We start from the raw sequence: 18,521 nt of genomic DNA, 5'->3' as shown, positions 1-18,521 counted from the left end.
TCCCCTTTCGGCAGCTGCTGCAACCGAAGTGATACCAGACGTATTGGCTTGCCTTTCCTCTGGATATTATCATAGATGCAGTGCTCAATCATTTTCTTTTTTAAATAATCCTTTTTCAAGAAATAAGTAAATTTTATTCGTAAAATTTACATTGCTTTGAAGTATTACGTTTTTATAGAAAATGGGAAAAGCGATGAGTGCTATTTTAATAACAACGCCGACAAAAACGGGCAACAAGCATATGGCGTAAGAATTGGTACAGCACTGTTGAGACAATAATGTAGCTCTTACAATGTAGCATGGCCCATCAGGTGGTGCGCGTGTACATGTAGTGTGCAACACGTGCCCTCTCTGGTCTGTATGGTGTTTTCTCACTGTCGTCGTCGGACACGCGTTGTACAGCAGAATGGCATCCACCATAGTCTCGAAATATTTTACGAAGTGATGTTTTGCAATGAAGAGCAACACTTGTCTGACATTTCTGTGAAATAATAGAAGAGGAAGGAAATTATGGTAACAGTAATTAATTAAATACTTAACAACAGTTCATTCATAGTTTACAATAAAATTGAAAGTAGCTAATCTGCGGCCTGCGTCTGCATAATATGCATTTGTCTGCTTTCAGCCGTAGGAAACTGACAAATTAACATGAAAAATAGAATACTTCAACCACAGTTTTCACCCTTTCGCAGTGACTGTTCGTCATGCCCTAACAGTGGTATGATCCCCCTTTACATCCTGATTTTTGAGCAAAGTTTCCAAAAATTAGATTCAACAGCAGAATACTGGTGACTTTTGTAATATTTAACCACTTATCACTTTTCGACACGAGCAGCCAACGAAGGACAGACTAAGTTTTTTTGTATTTGTTTATTTAATTTAATATCTTGATTATGTGTCCCTTGAAACCGAGGGACAATCTCTGTTCGATTTCTACGTTTGTTACAGGAAATAATAGAAATAAAAACCCGAAAATCGATTAGAAACGGATTATTCTGAGCAGTTTTAACAGCCAGGTTAAACTAGCGTGGAAAGAAACCGATATAACCGATAACCGGTTGTTTCAATGATAACCGCCATCCCTAGTCTTAACACATGTCCTATCATCTCGTCCCTTTTCAGCGCTTTCCGCGTATTCATTTACTATCCGATTCTGCGCAAAATCTCCTCATTTCTTGCCATACCACCTAATTTTCAACGTTCTTCTACAGCATCTCATCTCGAGACATTCAGTTATCTTCTCCTCGGGTTTCCAGTCCATGATTCACTTCCCGATAACACTCTGCTCCAGATTTCTTCCTCAAATTATATTTATTTTAGTGAGTAATGAGTTCTTTGCCAGTCCGCTTTTGTGCCCTCCTTCCTTCGTCCCAAATGCGTTATATTCTTTCCAAGATAGCAGAATTTCTTCACTTCTTCTACTTTGCGGTCCCCAGTTTTGATGGTAAGTTTGTTTTCATTTCCACTACTCCTCATTGCTTTCAACTTTTCTTCAGTTTACTCTCAGTCTATATTTTGTGCTGATTAGACTGTACCGTCCATTCAGCTAATCCTGTAACTCTTCTTCACTTTCTCTGACTATGGCAATGACAGTAGTGAATCTTATCGTTGCCATTCTTTCAATATGAGTTTTAATGCCGCTCCTGTCTCGTTCTTTTATTTCTTTTCCTGATTTTTGGATGTATATAATGAACAGTAGAGACGGGATACTGTATCCCCCTGTTATGTTATGCCATTTTTAAACTGAATATTTTGGTCTTCATTTTTTTTGTTATTCCCTCTTGTTTCTCATACATTTTACTTATTACCCATCTTTCACTATAGATTACCCCTATTTTCCTAAGAATTTCGAAAATCTCACCATTTTACATAGTCCAAAGTTTTTCAAGCAGACATTCCTATGGAAGTGTCTTCATTTTTTCTATTTCCATTAGCTAGCGTAAACTCAGAACTGCGTCTCTGGTGCCTTTAACTATACTAAAGTTAAACTGATCATCATCTAACACGTCTTTTCCATTCCTCTGTATATTATTATAGTTAGCAACTTGGATGCATGAGCTGTTAAACTGACTGAGAGATACTCTTTGCAATTATCTGCCCTTGCTATCTTCGGGATTGTCTGGATGATTTTTTCCCAAAGTCTGATGGCATGTCTCCAGTCTCGTAACTTCTACGCACCAATATCAATAGATGTTTGGTTAGCCACTTTTTGGTTAGACACTTCCTCCAATCATTTTATAAATCCCGTGTCTTCTGCCGTGTTTGATCACAAGTCTTCGAAGTTACTTAATTATTGACGTAATAGTGGATAGCTTTACCTTCTATATCGACTCCGATTTCTTCTACTACCACGACAGCAGGCAGTTCCTCCATTTCGTACAGGCCCTCGATATCTTTCCCTTGCCACATTAAAAAGTTTGTGACTGTGCTCTTGGCGTTAGTGGTGTTTACATAAATGGCTGAAATGAGATAGATTTGTGCGCTGGTCTTGAGACAAAAGTGCTGAGGAAACTTATAAACTGCAATTTATTTTCTTGATTACCTACTAGCAGTTGCAATTTCTATGTTAGAACCAGTACAAAAATGTGAAAATATTCCACTGTTAACTTCAGGTTAACAATGACAACATGCAAAATATTTTTACATGTCAAATGTGCAGGTGCTAGATCCTACAAATGTTAAACGTGAATGTGAAACAAAACAGTTTAAAGGAATAAAAAATGAACAGTGCACAAACAGTTACATGAACGTAGAAAAACTAAGACTAAGTTCAAAACGAAGCAGAAAAATCTTCAGGAGCAGAAGGGGTGAATTATATAAGGAAGTCGTAACTACATACATGAAGGCAAATACAGTCGACTGGTTTTTATATTACTGACAGATCCAGTTAATTGCGAAATAATATTTTTTGGGGTTAGTTATCTTCAACTTCCTAGAATAACCTTTGTAATATCTCAATATGATACGAAATATGTTAACTGGTTTATGCAAATGTTACACATTGTTAGTGAAAATATGGCCACGTTTACATGAGATCTATTAAATTTAGTTTCATTATACTTATGATCAGTCTAATGAATTAAAAGAACCACACATGAATGTACACTAACGATTATTCTCTCTCCCACGCACGTACACTGAGAGTTAGACATCAGCTTTATTCCTTTTGCAATATTCAGATACAATATTCTAGTTTTAAAATTTGAGCATATGCTGGTATGAATTCCCAAAGGAGCAACTGTATTGAGTCTATTGTTGGTATACCTTCTCACGTAGCAGTTGACTACACGAAACTCACGGATTTTAACGCATATTGACCTTACTATACACTTTTATGCAGTAAATAAGTTATGTCCGGACTGTTACGACATAAATTACTACAATAATACTAGTTAACAGTCATTTTGTATCTAGGATGTGATACATCAACTAGTATGTATTGTGGTGTGTAGAATCCAAATATACCTTTCAAAATGTTCTAGCACGTACCATTTTTGAGTTTTTAAAGGTTTTTTATTTTTCATATTCAGTATTTCGCTTTTTGCTGTTCTTCTGTTTTGATGTTTAATTGTTTGTTTTTGATTTGCAGAAGAGAGCTAGAAGATCTACAAACCGTCAGTAAATGATTGGTGTGGTAATCCAGTGGTGTGAAAGAGATCCTCAGTGAGTGTTTCCTGTGAAAGATAGAGCAAATCTTTTGTGTTTAAAACTTACACTAAGAAAAATGGCAACTAGTAAATCTCGTTGATATCTAAACCACCCCGACAAATTTTGTTATTGACGTAAGCTCACATACTTCCAAAATTTGTGAAATAATTCTTGGTTCCATAATAGTGAAACGGGTTCATTTCTGTAAGAACAAATTAGTACTGAAATCACTTTTGCCTGCGTTATTTTTTCAAGAAAATATTGAGAATGACGTAGTACTAAATTTTTGAATTCAAACATTTGATAATTTTACTAACAATATATCCAACTATACATTCGTGATCTTGCTACGTAAAATATGAGAACTAACAAAGTGAGCTGTTAATTCAACGGATCAGATCCAGTATAGAAGGAAAAGTACTAGACCGCATAATTATGCAAATAAATTAATAGGGAATGTTAACAACAGAAACAGAAAATTGGCGGTACATCTGCTATTGTCTCTTGGAGTAGTTTTTCTGGTGCCGAATTTACAGTAGAGCGGAAAAAATTAAGGATTAGAAAAAGTAATACTAATATTTCGTGTAGGAGATACAAAGATTAGCATGTTTGGAAGGGTAACCTTGTCAGTCTTGGTATGGGTTCCGCCAGGAAATGGAAGCGTATTGTTCACACCTGTGGCTTTACACTCCTTTAGGAAATGTTAACGTCGCATGCAGTGGTATCTTATACACTTTGCACTGCCCCTTAAAAGCGAATGATGCAGAAAGCCGCTGTGTATTATGCACTTTCTTTTGTTTATAACACGTACAAAACAAGCTACTACTCCATCCTTCTCGAATTATGTCACAATGGCTTGACGGACACTCACGCGCCGAAGCTATTTGTTTGAACCTCCCCCTCCACTGCCTGTCAACAGATATACTACCGCGTTGGACTCTGCTGCATTCACTGTCTCTAAGTTGACACGTCGCACGTCAGCAGGAATAAGAAGTAGAGCTGTGACACTTCACGGTTTTCCGTCGCATTTGCTGAATACACCAGTATGGGCATCAGATCTGCCTCTGGATTTCTTTGCGTAAATTCTACAGTATTTTGTCGAAGCGAAGGTCCGAAATCTTCAGATGTGTGGTTTCTGGTGACTGCTGGCAAGAAGCACCTGCGTAGATGGTTAGTACTTGCCAGCAGTAAACAGGAGATGTCACCTGAAAATGTCTGGCAGTAACTACGGCGACATGTTGTGGAATTTACGCTAGGGAAACCGGGGAGGGGGGGTGGGAGGGGGGGTAGACCCCTGAGAAACCTTTATGCACACGCAGAACTTTTATGTCTTACATGACTCTTTATTATTACCTATGTTCCAAGCTGGTTGTAGCAGTCTCTTGGATAAATGTGTAAATAGGTCATCGGAATGTCATCGGTTGGTAAAACAATGAAATGAACGGTTGAGAGATTTACAACTGGTAAATAAATCTTGCTCATATTATCAGTGAACACAGCGCTCTGCGTAAGTGTGTTCCTCATCCAGCAGCCCTCGGCCCGACGAAAATACAGGTAGCCACAGTTTGTGCATACTTCTTCGTAAATGTGTCTAGTGAGGTGACGCAGTAGCTTAGATTATTCTGGAGAAGAGGGAGGAGGGGGTCAGAAATGGTTGAAATGGCTCTGAGCACTATGGGACCTAACATCTGAGGTCATCAGTCCCCTAGACTTAGAACTACTTAAACCTAACTAATCTAAGGACATCGCACACATCCATGCCCGAGGCAGGATTCGAACCTGCGACCGTAGCAGCAGCGCGGTTCCGGACTGAAGCGCCTAGAACCGCTGGGCCACAGCGGCCGGCGGGGTAGGGGGGGTCAAATCCTCGCCGGCCGTTATGATTTAGATTGCTAATGGTTTGCTTGAATCATAAGAGGCGAATCGTGCGATGATACCATCAAAAAGGTAATGGCACATTTTTGTCTGACTGAACTCGTGCTCTGTCTGTCTCTCTGTCTCTCTCTCTCCCTCTCTCTCTCTCTCTCTCTCTCTCTCTGTCTGTCTTTCTCTTTCTCTCTCAAGTACTCCATGTTCGCGTAGTATTAAGATCTAACGTTTCGTCTTTGTTGTAACAGCGACTAAACTAAGAAATATTAATATACAGAATACTAATTTTCACTCTCGGAAAACAGTTATGTAATATACTTACGCCGATTCATAAGGAATTTAGCAAAACTTCTTAACATGTACATATGTAACGCTTGCTTGATATGAGTGCCAAGAGCAAACCCAGGACCTCAGTTAAGGGTGGAAGAGTGGGTATGGAAATTTTTATATGTTTCGTAGAAGGGAGAAGAGAGATGGAAACGTAGCATTATTTCTTACATCGTAAAACTAAAGGTATTTGAATAGCTTTCTCCACAATTCACCAAACATACTAATGCTAACACATTATAACAGTTATTCACTAACTACGAAGTACTGGACTGAGAAAATACAGTTTGTATGAGATATGTACTTCTTCTCTGTTGTCGGGCAGGTAACGTCTAGATACATCCTAATGCTTTCTGTATAAATATTTTTTGCACATTTTGAGATTGGCTGGTAACACGAGGAAAAGTATCGTGAATTAAAGGTTCAAATGGCTCTGAGCACTATGGGACTTAATATCTGAGGTCATCAGTCCCCTAGAACTTAGAACTACTTAAACCTAACTAACCTAAGGGCATCACACACATCCATGCCCGAGGCAGGATTCGAACCTGCGACCGTAGCGATCGCGCGGTTCCAGATTGAAGCGCCTAGAACCGCTCGGCGACATCGGCCGGCGTGAATTAAAGGTAGAACACTCTTAGAGCCCAGAGTTATTTGGAGATTTCAGCTGCAAGGAAAACAGCGGCGAACAACGAAAAAGTTTTCAGATTTCTCTAAAAATGGCTGTGGGTGCATTTGGTAGTAGCCAGTATCCGTTACATGTTATAGCTTTCCGCAAACTGAGAATGCATTGCTATGTCTGTCTATATTGTGGGACAGGACAAAGGTTTGGCCTGCGATTTTTTTTAAGAAAAGGAAAGAAGGGGTAAGAACTGATCTTGTGCCATTACCTTAGGAAATCTGTAAATTTATTACCTCACCTTGGGAGAAATTCAAGTTAAGGACTCGGAAGACTTCCCAGATACTTGCAGAGCAAAGCCTGGCGAGTGTCTGACCAATTGAAACTGTTGCCAGCATTCTATTGCTTTCAGGTAATCTGCAACGCGTAAGGAAGTTTACTTTTTCATGATTTAACATTACTTAGGTAGAAAGAAGTCGCTAACAGATGATAATTTCCTAGTGTGGTTTAGGATAAAAGCTTGACAGACTAGCTTTGAATGATAAATACTTTCATAATCGACAAAGCGTCGCTTCTGTGAAATAAATCACGAGAAGGTGAGAAGAATTATCGGGTCTTCTTATATATGGGGAATTTCCTAGTGTGGTTTAGGATAAACGCTTTCCACGGCTAGATTTGAACGAGAAATATGGATGGAAACAAATAATTTCGTAATCGACAAATCGTAGTCTTCTATAAAATAAATCTCGAGAAAGTGAGAAGCGTTATCGCTTCTTCTTATGTATGCCGTTGTCTGTGCTTTGTTTTCTTAAATGAGAGAACCGAGTGAGCTGGCGTATTGTTAGCCAGATTGGACACGCATTCAGGAGGAGGCCATTCAGATCCTCATCTTACCGCATAAGCTTCGTTTTCCGTGATTTTACTTAAGTCGCTATAGGTTGTATTCCCTTCCTAATACCGGCCTATTTCAGCATACGCTTATTCCCTGTTGACTTCCTCGCCTGCGGGTGCTAAGCCTTAATCTTCCATCTTGTGCGCATAGGGAAACCGATTCTTAGTGCAGCATTCCGAAGCACTCGTCTTCTGTCTGTTTGCGTCGGCCACAAGACAAACAAGTGTCCACGTGCCGGCCACGCGCTAGCGCCTCTTACTGACGCCCGCCTCAGGGCCGAACGTGGTAACCGATCGCCTCATAACAGCCTGCAGCATTCCTGCGGGGAAAACAGCCCGCGGCAAAACCCCCATTAATGACGGTTTATCTGGCTTTCAGCTTTCCCCTCAAACCGATCGCCCCGAGCTTGGCGCTTTTGAAACTGCTCTGTGGAGAGAACTTACTTGAGTTGACGCAAAACAAAAACGTTATTTAAAATTCTTTCATTTATGCGTACTGATCTTGCTATTCCTGAGCCTATCTTATCACTGGTTCGTTCTACAGGTTATAACCAATATTTTTCTATTCACTAATATCCAGAGATGTTGTATCTAGAATACAGCTAAAGTTACTGAAGCATCAAACGGCTTATTGTTCGTGAGATAGATTACATGGTACCTTAGTGTGTCGTATATTGTCGTATTAACACAACGTAGAGCAAGGTTGGTTGGTTGGTTTTTTTGGGGAAGGAGACCAGACAGCGTGGTCATCGGTCTCATCGGATTAGGGAAGGATGGGGAAGGAAGTCGGCCGTGCCCTTTTAGAGGAACCATCCCGGCATTTGCCTGGAGTGATTTAGGGAAATCACGGAAAACCTAAATCAGGATGGCCGGACGCGGGATTGAACCGTCGTCCTCCCGAATGCGAGTCCAGTGTCTAACCACTGCGCCACCTCGCTCGGTTCGTAGAGCAGACATAGCAAAGGGAAAGAGGACGTACTGTAGTTTGAAGGTTAACAGTCCGTCGACCGTGAGGTCATTAGAAGTGACACACAAGCCTTTTAAAGGACTGTCCTGGTAATCTCCACAAATTATTTGGGGAGACTTTCGAAAACAAAATCCGTATGTTCTGAAGGGGTTTGAATCCAGTCCTCACTTGTACAAATTTAATGTCTTAACCATTACGCGACGTCGCTAGCTAATATAAGAAAAACCGTGTTAGTTGATAATCAATGTGTGCGTTAAAAACATAAGGAAATAAGTTTATTTCAATTTTAGAATGTGCTTTTGATTGAAATAAATTGACGCACTTCTCCCACGTTGCGATACTTCGTCGGAATTACTACGTATGAAAGAATGCGAGATTGGTGTTATTCGAGATACTACTTCTTAAAAAAACTTGGTTTTGTTAAAGTAGTCCAACTAAAGGATTTAATACATCGTCGATCTCTCTTGTCGCTTCTGATTTACGAATGACTATCTTGTTCCTCAGTTATGAAGATCGATGACACGCATAGTGTAGAGTTTTTGTCTTTATCTTCAGTATCTTCGTATTATCTCCAGACAATGATCATTCATTTTCTATAGAATTCTGCCATCGAAAGCCTAGCATAACAATACACTCTTACAAAATATGAAATACAGTTGCATAATATGGAAGCTTATCTGTTATATAAAACGTTGGTTTGGCCTTTATGCTACACGATTTGAAAAAATTGTCTCTTCAGCGAAAGATTGGAGAAAGTTTGGCTCTGAGCACTATGGGACTTAACATCTATGGTCATCAGTCCCCTAGAACTTAGAACTACTTAAACTTAACTAACCTAAGGACATCACACAACACCCATTCATCACGAGGCAGAGAAAATCCCTGACCCCGCCGGGAATCGAACACTGGAACTCGGGCGCGGGAAGTGAGAACGCTACCACACGACCACGAGCTGCGGACAGGAGAAAGTTTGCCCGTTCTTGGAAATAGATGATGAATATGCACCACTATATCATATAATATGTCTATGAATATTGGTTTTGTCAGGTGGAAAATTGTAACGTTGCATATTTCACATTATTAAAAGGATGTTTTCGAAGGAGTATAAATGGTAGTTTATGGAACTATAACGGAAAAAGTAGAAAGCGTTAATGGCATCCAAACCTTTTCTGAATAAGAACTATCAGTGCCACCTACAGGTTAGTGCTGAAGTTGCAGCAGGTCGCAAAGTATATATTTTATTATTTATTTCATTACCTTAATACGTAGAAAGTCTAACTTTTTAAAGAGCGGCGCAGACGAACGATATCATAAAACACATTTATTTACGTTTATGAGCATACACTTCGTACTTAATTGACAATTTTTCTGAATTATTGTTAAGTATTTCGACTGAACTGGCTACGGCAACATTCCTTTTGTAACTTAAATTCTAATGTGAATGGATTTTGTCCTATGCGAGAGCTAGACGGCGAGTCTTTTGTTTTTCGTTCTGCATATTGGCAACTGAACTACACTAAATTCAAAGAAACTGGTAATCTGTTTGCAATATAGCAAAATCTAGGAAAAATACAATAAAAGGGAGACAGAAACTGAAAACAAGGTATTATGCACTACACAAGTCACGATACTAATGCAAGAAATTGTATAATTGGTTAAATACACACGTCGCGTAGAAATATGCATAGAAGAAAAAAATTTACTTAAAAAATACTTTTTACAGGTTTTTCGTTCAAAGTACCTAGTAAATTTCATCTTAAAGGAAAATTGAGTAGCTTGGTAAAAAGGGGCCTATGTATGTCTAGAATTTCTACATAGATGGAAAGAGTGGTAAACCTTACCTCTTCAGTTTGCTTCTCCCTATGAATTTACCAATAATAATACAGGTTAGTAGCAATATAGCGATAATATTGTCACTGCGTAACCTGTTATTAATTGATTATCGGGTCACGAAGAACTGATCTAAGTGCTGATAGGTAAAATGACAAAAACAAAGAACGCCGACACAAAAGAAATTTAGTTAAACATTGCTAGCAATAGACTCATTCATACGAATATTGCACTCCTGTCAACGGTACAAGATGTGCAATATACTTTGCATAAATTACAAATACAATGCATTCATGTAAATTTTACGTTTTCTGAACGTTCTGTTCCAGTAAGATACGCAAAACATATAGTCGCAGAAGTGGGGCGACGGGGGCCTCGGTTATAAAACGAATTAGAGTATCGTCTGAAATAAAAGTAGCAATTTGCGTCACATCTTAGCGTAAAATCAAGAGCCTTCTGCGTGACCCCATTGTAGGCACTACTAGAAGATACTAAGAAATGTTATCAGATAGTAGTGATGGGATAAACAACTGGTTTTAACAAACGATTGGGCAGTCGATTGGTTTTTCATCCAGCTGTTTCTTTTTTTCTTTTTTCAGTCGAATAAAACAACCGAATGAAACCAGCGCACGTCAGCTACTTGAACATTTTTGTTTACTCTCTGGGATTGTGTGTTTTCACTTAATATTAGACAAAACATTGCCACAAGTCTCTTACACTTACGTCATTATTATGAATATTTTCACTCAGAGTCTGGGTAGGAGTATTTTCGCTTACATATTTGTTCAGCCTTTCTATTGTACATGAGCCATGACTAGCGTTGCCAATTATTTTAGAGACAAGGAACGTATTTATTTCAAGGGAAGCCGGCAGGAGTGGCCGAGCGGTTCTAGGCGCTACAGTCTGGATCCGCGCGACCGCTCCGGTCGCAGGTTCGAATCCTGCCTCGGGCATGGATGTGTGTGATGTCCTTAGGTTAGTTAGGTTTAAGTAGTTCTAAGTTCTAGGGGACTGATGACCTTAGATGTTAAGTCCCATTGTGCTCAGAGCCATTTGAACCATTTGAAGGGGAGGAAAATAACAAGTATATTTCTAAACACGAAATATTTTGAAAATGTATGCATTTATTTACTTAAATAAGAAACTGAAGTACTTCTGCATTATTAGTCAAATTTTTGGTTGGTTTTAAAAGTTTAATAACTGATGCTACATTGTTAATTTGTTTAAGCAAGACAAAGATTACTTTTTTAATTTAAATTTATTGCAGCTCTGAATCTCTCTCTTGCATCTGGTTTGTACCTATCACTGATCATTTCCTTTTGGTAAATGCTGATGTTACGTGAACAGAGAGCATATACAACTTTTTTAAAATTTTCGGTGACTTGCTTTTAAAACATATATCGCTATTTTTTCGCTGAAAATTGTTAATTTTCTTTGCATGGTTAACGAGTCCAACATTCGCCTAGACGAGCGTTGGGAAACTACCTAAAAACTACACTCAGACTAGCTGGCAGAATCAACAAAGAACTACAAACTAGTTTCACTTGAAAACAGATATCGAATAATTCAATCAATGTGCAAAACTACAATGGACTGTATTAATTGCCTCTGTTTGGTTCCTCTCACATACTGCTTCAATCGAAGGAAATGAATGAATAATAATTCAGCCAATACATAGAAGTACAGCTGACTGAATCGATTGTTTTCAGTCGGTTATTCCCGTCACTATCAAAGAGGCTACGAGAATGAGCTATATTAACCAAATGTATAACTCTCAGAAAACAATAGATTTTTTTTATTAATAGGATTAAGTAAGAATAATTAATATTTGTCATGCTGGAAATAATTGTGGTAGCAGGGAATGTCTGCACCAAAGTATTGTTGACAAGAGAGACCGCAAATTGATATATTTTTAAAAAGGGTGGGAGAGACCGCGTATAGATAAATTTTAAGAAAAAGAGCGGGAAAGACCGCGCATTGATACATGTTGGCAGGAGAGACCGCACTTTAGCGTTCGTAGGAAGTCAGTAGTAAGCGAGAAGTGAAGCGAGTCGGTAGCAGGTCTGAAGCGAGAGGTTGAGAGGAGCGGTGTGCCTGCCAGCCACCAGCTATGATTTACAAGAGATAATAAACGGATGTACAGAGACATCAGCTAACTGTTATAATAAGAGGCACTAATATTATTGAATTAATTTTTTTGAGAAACTCAAGACTACTGAAGGTATGTTTGCGTATTGCTAGTTGTAAGATTATTGTAAAAAGTAAGTCCCATTTGAACGTTTGTAAAATCATTTCGTTCAGAATATAATTAACTTTTGCCAGCAATATTGCATTTCTAATTATAATCCATCCCAAAAACCATCAGCAGAAAACTTTGCAAAATTTTATTGTTGTCAAGAAAACGTTTAACTATGAATTACTTAATTTCAGTCAAATTAATTATAGAATAACGTCAGCTTTGCTATTAAAGAATAACGTCAGCTTTGTTAATAAATACAGCCACTTATTATGAAAGCCCACCAGCAGCTAATAGAGTATAGTAAAACAGAGTAAGTATATTCATGTCGCAGTTCGATGTAGCAGTCAGATGGCGATCCAGTAACAGTAAAAAAGGTAAGGAACAGTTTTGGGTTATTTCAGATAACGACTGAGGGCCACGACGACGATACATTCTATGTTTCGTCAAAATAATCAGAAAATCTCTTTTAATAAGCAGCAATTAAATTTGTATGCGAAGATAGAGAAAGAGAATAAATTTCAAAGGGAAGATTTCATTTGTTATTATCAAGCAAGAGATAGAAATCCTAAGAAAAGGTTACATAGTTTGTTGTAAAAGGGAAGGTTACCAATAACACAAGAGGTATAGAGGAGACGGGAAGGTTTCAACCATAAGCTCCACTTTAAAAAGTAGGACATAAGGCAATTAACACAATTGACAATGATTGCTAAAGGAACATGAGTCTAGTGAATCTTGGGCTCGGCTCATAATTTTGGAGACTGGGGTTTCATCGCTTTACATTCATCATTTTTCCCTTTTTATTAACAGGAACAGAAATTTAGTTTGGCGTCCTTTTGTGAGATCTTAAATACTTGTTGTCGGATCCCTATCATTGTGTACGATGTCAGTACTATCAAAGAAATCTGTTTTTTTTTATGTATTCATGTTCTCCGCAGGGTCGGCGAGGAAAGGAATATATGGGAAACACTGACAAGAAGGGACAGGATGGTAGGACATCTGTTAAAACATCACGGAATACCTTCCATGGTACTAGAGGGACCAGTAGAGAGAAAACCAGTATGGGAAGACAGTGATTGGAATACATAAAGCAAATAATTGGGGACATAAGTTGCAAGTGTTGCTCTGAGATGAGGATGAGGTTGGCACAGAAGAGGTATTCGTGGCGGGAGGCATCAAACTAGTCACAAGGCTGATTACTCAAAAAAAAAAAAAAAAAAAAAAAAGTGATTGTCCCTTGGGTTACAAATACGCTGGAGAAAGACTAAGCGTCGTAGGTTATAAATTCGTTTGAGTGGTTCGAGTGAGAGCTAGATGGAATGTCACGACACTTGAGAGACCTGACAAACTGCAAGAAACTAGAGAAGAAATGGATAGTGAAATTAGTGGCACTACAAGAAATACGATGGGTACAAGTATGACTGTATCGGGTAAATACATGCTGATGTATAGTGGAGAGGATACAGACCATCACTGCATCAGCAGATGTAATTAATTTGAAAGGAATAACTGATAGGCCGTGTTCGTCGTGAATTACCGCAAAATATTTTAATGCTACGATGATGTCTGTGTATGCCCAACGGAGGATGAAGATGAAGATGAGAAGGGTGTAGTTGACTCCAAAATGGAGAAGGAAATCGGAAAAAGTTCAAAGGCACGATGTGAAAATGATTCTTTGGGGTATGAACGTAAAAGGAAAGAAGAGATATTAGTTAAATAATAAGAAAAGTGGTTACCGTATGTGGAAGGAAATGCGAAAGTGATAAGGAAAGCAACTTCCAATTTGATGCAAAAAAAAAGAAAAAAATAACAACGGGCTTTCTTGCATGTGCAGCGACGGGAATCCCACTAATTTACTGCGTAATTGCTAGTATTGTTCAGAGGTTTATGTTAGAATAGTACCAGATTTGTGTAGCCTCGTCGTAGAAATTTGCTATTTGTGTAGATAACCGGTTGGGGATAGTTGTATTCGCTGCGTTATCGCATCGAAATCGTTGCCGTACCGTAGCGTTTTTCAATAATCGTCGTATCGAAGTTTGCTTTCAGATTTAACACACTGCGGCTTTGACGCGGCGTTCCATATATTCAAGAAAACGAATCACAGCACGAATTTGAGGCGTGATGATCGTTTCAAGTTTTTCCTTTTTATTAGTACCACTAGCATAGTTCATAACTGCACTCAAGTGTCGTGAATTCTCAAACAATAATCTTAATACTTCCTGGCAAATTAAAACGGCGTGCCAGAAACGGGACACGAACGTGGGTCTGTTGGTTTTGGCGGTAATGTTCTGCCTACAGAGCTATTCCAGCACGACTAAGGACTCTCCAGGAAGTTTTAAAGCAGCACTCTCTGCTACAGAGTGATGATAATTCATTCTGAAGCAAATGCAAAATGGGTGAACCCTGCAGCATTCCAGGAATTACAGACGAAACTTATTTTTCTGGATGTCTGCTGAAAAAGAAAGCTCGTAGTTTTGTCCCTTTAATCATTAAACGAACCAAACAAAAAGAAAGGATTAGTCGTCTCTAATTCTTATGTACTTTTTTTGTTTCCCTCCTTCGTCCGTTATTTAATATACTGCACGCCTGTCTATCCATTCGATTGTTCACGCGCACAAACTTTATCTGAAATATCGTGTGCGCAGTTTAGTGCTCTCGCGCCATCTGTGATTGCAGGTGAGTACTCGGACGGGGCTTTGCTCCTGTAATCAGTACGGCACGCAAGGTTACAGAGCTGGCTGTCTCAGATGTGATGAAACTCCTGTGTGACTCATTGTTCGCCCTAAATGCGGGAACTTCATTTCAGCAGTATATGGACATAGTCGAGTCACTCCCGAAGTCACTGAATTCTGCATAAGAGTAATATTCTTCTTAAAAAGGAATAACGGAGGAAGAAAGTCAGTTCGATTTACTACGGCGGCGTTGTTTGAGGCGAACCACTTGGATTGGATAAGAACAGGAAAGGAAATCAGCCGCGACCTAATACAAGGAACCATTCTCACATTTTCTTACGGAAAGCAAGTAAACCTTACATGAGTCGTAGTTCTGCCCGAGCATCGTACATACCCTGTGTGTGTGTGTGTGTGTGTGTGTGAGCGCGCTCGCGCATCTTGGTGGGTGGTTGGATGGCTTCAGGTGAGTGTCTAAAACGTGTTGCTTGACTCCTCTAGCAATGTACGTTCTCGGAATTTTTAATACTAAACCTCTCCGTGACGAACAACACAACTTATCACTTGTAGCTGCTTCTGAATTATATATATATTTCCGTGACCCTCTTGAGCTTAATAAACAAGACCGTGACTAAAGTTGCACTTCTTTGGATTTTACAGTATAAATAATATATATTAATTTTCTTTAGTAAAGTCTCAGATTCACGAACAACACTTGACAACCAGTAGAAACATAGTTTTGTAATCTACCCTTTTCGAGACGAGTAAAATTTTCTTAAGGTTCTCACAAAAAATATCAGTCTGTCATCTGTTTCTCCTAGAAGTAATTTTAAACGATTTCCCTATATGCAGCACTGCATCTGATCAAAGATTTATAAAATGCATAGCAAAAGGAGATATAGAAAGAATTATCACGGAAGGAGCTACAAAATTAGATTATGGGTAACTGTTAACAATAGTGAGGTGTACGGGATTAAGTAAAGCAACCACATCAGTATGTTAGAAAGTGAAAATTATACTGATATAAACGAAAGGAGAAATTATCTGATCAAGAGACTTGTGCAAACAGCAAAAGACGTTGCAGTACAAAGAGAGAGAAGGCAAATAAATTATCAAATGGGAGGAAACAGCAATGAAAAGGAAACGAGAGTTTCAAGCAAACGATAACAGGAACATGACACAATACGCTTAGTTAAAACTACACGAAAACTGAGAAGACATGAAAAGGTAGAATAAAAATATGGTAAAGGAAAGAATTGACTACAATCAGAGTATTGAGAAGACAAAATGCATATCTCGCAGGACCACGAAGGTGAAATGAGGAAGGTTCGAGCTCACACGGAAGCTTATCAACAGTCATTTTTCCCGCGCTCCATTCGCAGCTAGAACAGGAAACGCCATAGTGACAGTGGTACACACAGTACTCTCCGACACACGCCATAACGTGGCTTACGGAGTATAGATGTAGATGTAGAGCTCCATATTCGGTGGGTATCATATTTCATAAGCTGAGATAGCAGGCGACAAAGTACATAGCGACAGAGAGAAAACTGACAAACATTCGAAGACTTCTTTAAACGCTTTAGTAGTTCAGGAGATAAACATGAAATACATATGGTTGATAAGGAAAATAATGACTTTCGGGAGTAACTGTAGATTACTTGTACATAATTATTTCAGGTATGAAGCAATGCTTGAAGCCAGTAAGTGAAGATCGTTCAATAGGAGCTCCCCCTTCTCGCCACGAAGAATAATAATTTGTAGCCTTGGAATGTCTTAAAATATGTGTTCAACGTGTCTGAATCCCACCTTCTACAAGCCCTGCCCTGCCAGATTCTTATGCAGACTGAAAATTATCTGCGTGCCTCTACAGCACTTTCTTACAAATCATGATATTTCTGACATTATACTGTTTCATCTCAAAAATTTCCAAACATCTAGGCTATATGTAAAATCTGTTGGTTATTGTTACATATCTCCTGTGCAACTAAATGATATATCGAAATTCCTTCTCAGACAACTTCCCATTCCTGGAGACACAGCTGAACTGTAATTTCCCTTTTAATAAAGTGACATGAAATACTGCTTTTCCATTTTCCCAGAGAGCGAAAGGCCCAATTGCAATAACGAAGGTATAATAAAGAGACGTGGTGCTACAGACGTACGCTGTACATTGCTTTGAAACCGGTGGCACCATGTTAGTAGCTCGTAAACATTAGCAGATTTCTGTTTACGACTGCTTCTTATTCTTAATTTCTGTCGCCTCCATCCAACAGTTGTTTTAAACAGTAAATATTACGGTGTTTTCGTGAATACCACAGTGTGAAGAAGGCATATTTGATCCAGTAATACGAAGCATTTGGCCTCGTTAATGTAATTTTCTTTTTATTACACGTTTCTAATAACCAGTAAGCGAAGATGTGGAGTGAGAAGGCTCCTTTCGTAATCCAGTATTTTCCTTAATCCGGAATGACGAAACTAATGTTGCGTCTGTATCCTCTTTAGGAAAATGTTGAGAACATATTTTGCTATATCTGGACGCTTTTTAATATTTCCTTCTCATAGCGGTTAACCTAAGCGCCCTTCGACATGTACTGACAGGAAATCTAGAAGCAAATTACAGACATAAAACCATTCCAGTAAAAGTAACGAGAACAACTAAAATGCATGTACGGTATATAAAAGAAAATATAGCCTGAAAGAATCCACTTATGAATGGAAATGTGATCCCTCTATACTTTATACGATAATGAGAACGACTCTTACACCTGTAAATGATTCAGGTCGGCATTTTTTTTATCAAAACACTTCACAAGAAGCTAACTTTAATGATATGAGTATGACAGACGTCGGATTCAAGTCCGTGACGTCATGACAACTGCCCGTATTATACTTCCATGATTGCAATAGTCTATGGTATGTTATCGCTGGCTGCACACTGTCGCACGGCGTATCATTATGTAGGTGTTACCGTTCTCAAAATTTCAGTAAAATTCATAGATTCTTTAAGCACAGAATAAAACATGAAATTAAATGTTTTGGGAAAACATGCTATCTGTGTATTATTCCATTCAATAATTTTAATGCTCTTGCAGCCATTCGAAGGCTGAAACACATTTTCTCGCAGCTCCCTCATGTCTATTTACAGATTCTTTGGCACCACGATATGATATGAGTTCGAATTGGAATACATCCCTTGATACTTTGATGTTTGCCGATGACATTGTAATACTATCAGAGACAGCAAACGACCTGGAAGAGCAGTTGAAAGGAGGATATAAGATGAACATCAACAAAAGCAAAACGAGGATATCGGAATGCAGTCGAATTAAATCAGTTGATGCTGAGGGTACTAGATTAGGAACTGAGACACTTAAAGTAGTAGATGAGTTTTGTTATTCGTAGAGCAAAATAACTGATGATGGTCGAAGTAGAGAAGATATAAAATGTAGACTGGCAATGGCA

The sequence above is a fragment of the Schistocerca nitens genome, chromosome 2, assembly GCF_023898315.1.
Source record: "Schistocerca nitens isolate TAMUIC-IGC-003100 chromosome 2, iqSchNite1.1, whole genome shotgun sequence".
Lineage (NCBI taxonomy): Eukaryota > Metazoa > Arthropoda > Insecta > Orthoptera > Acrididae > Schistocerca > Schistocerca nitens.
Note: the sequence above shows the minus strand (reverse complement) of the source record.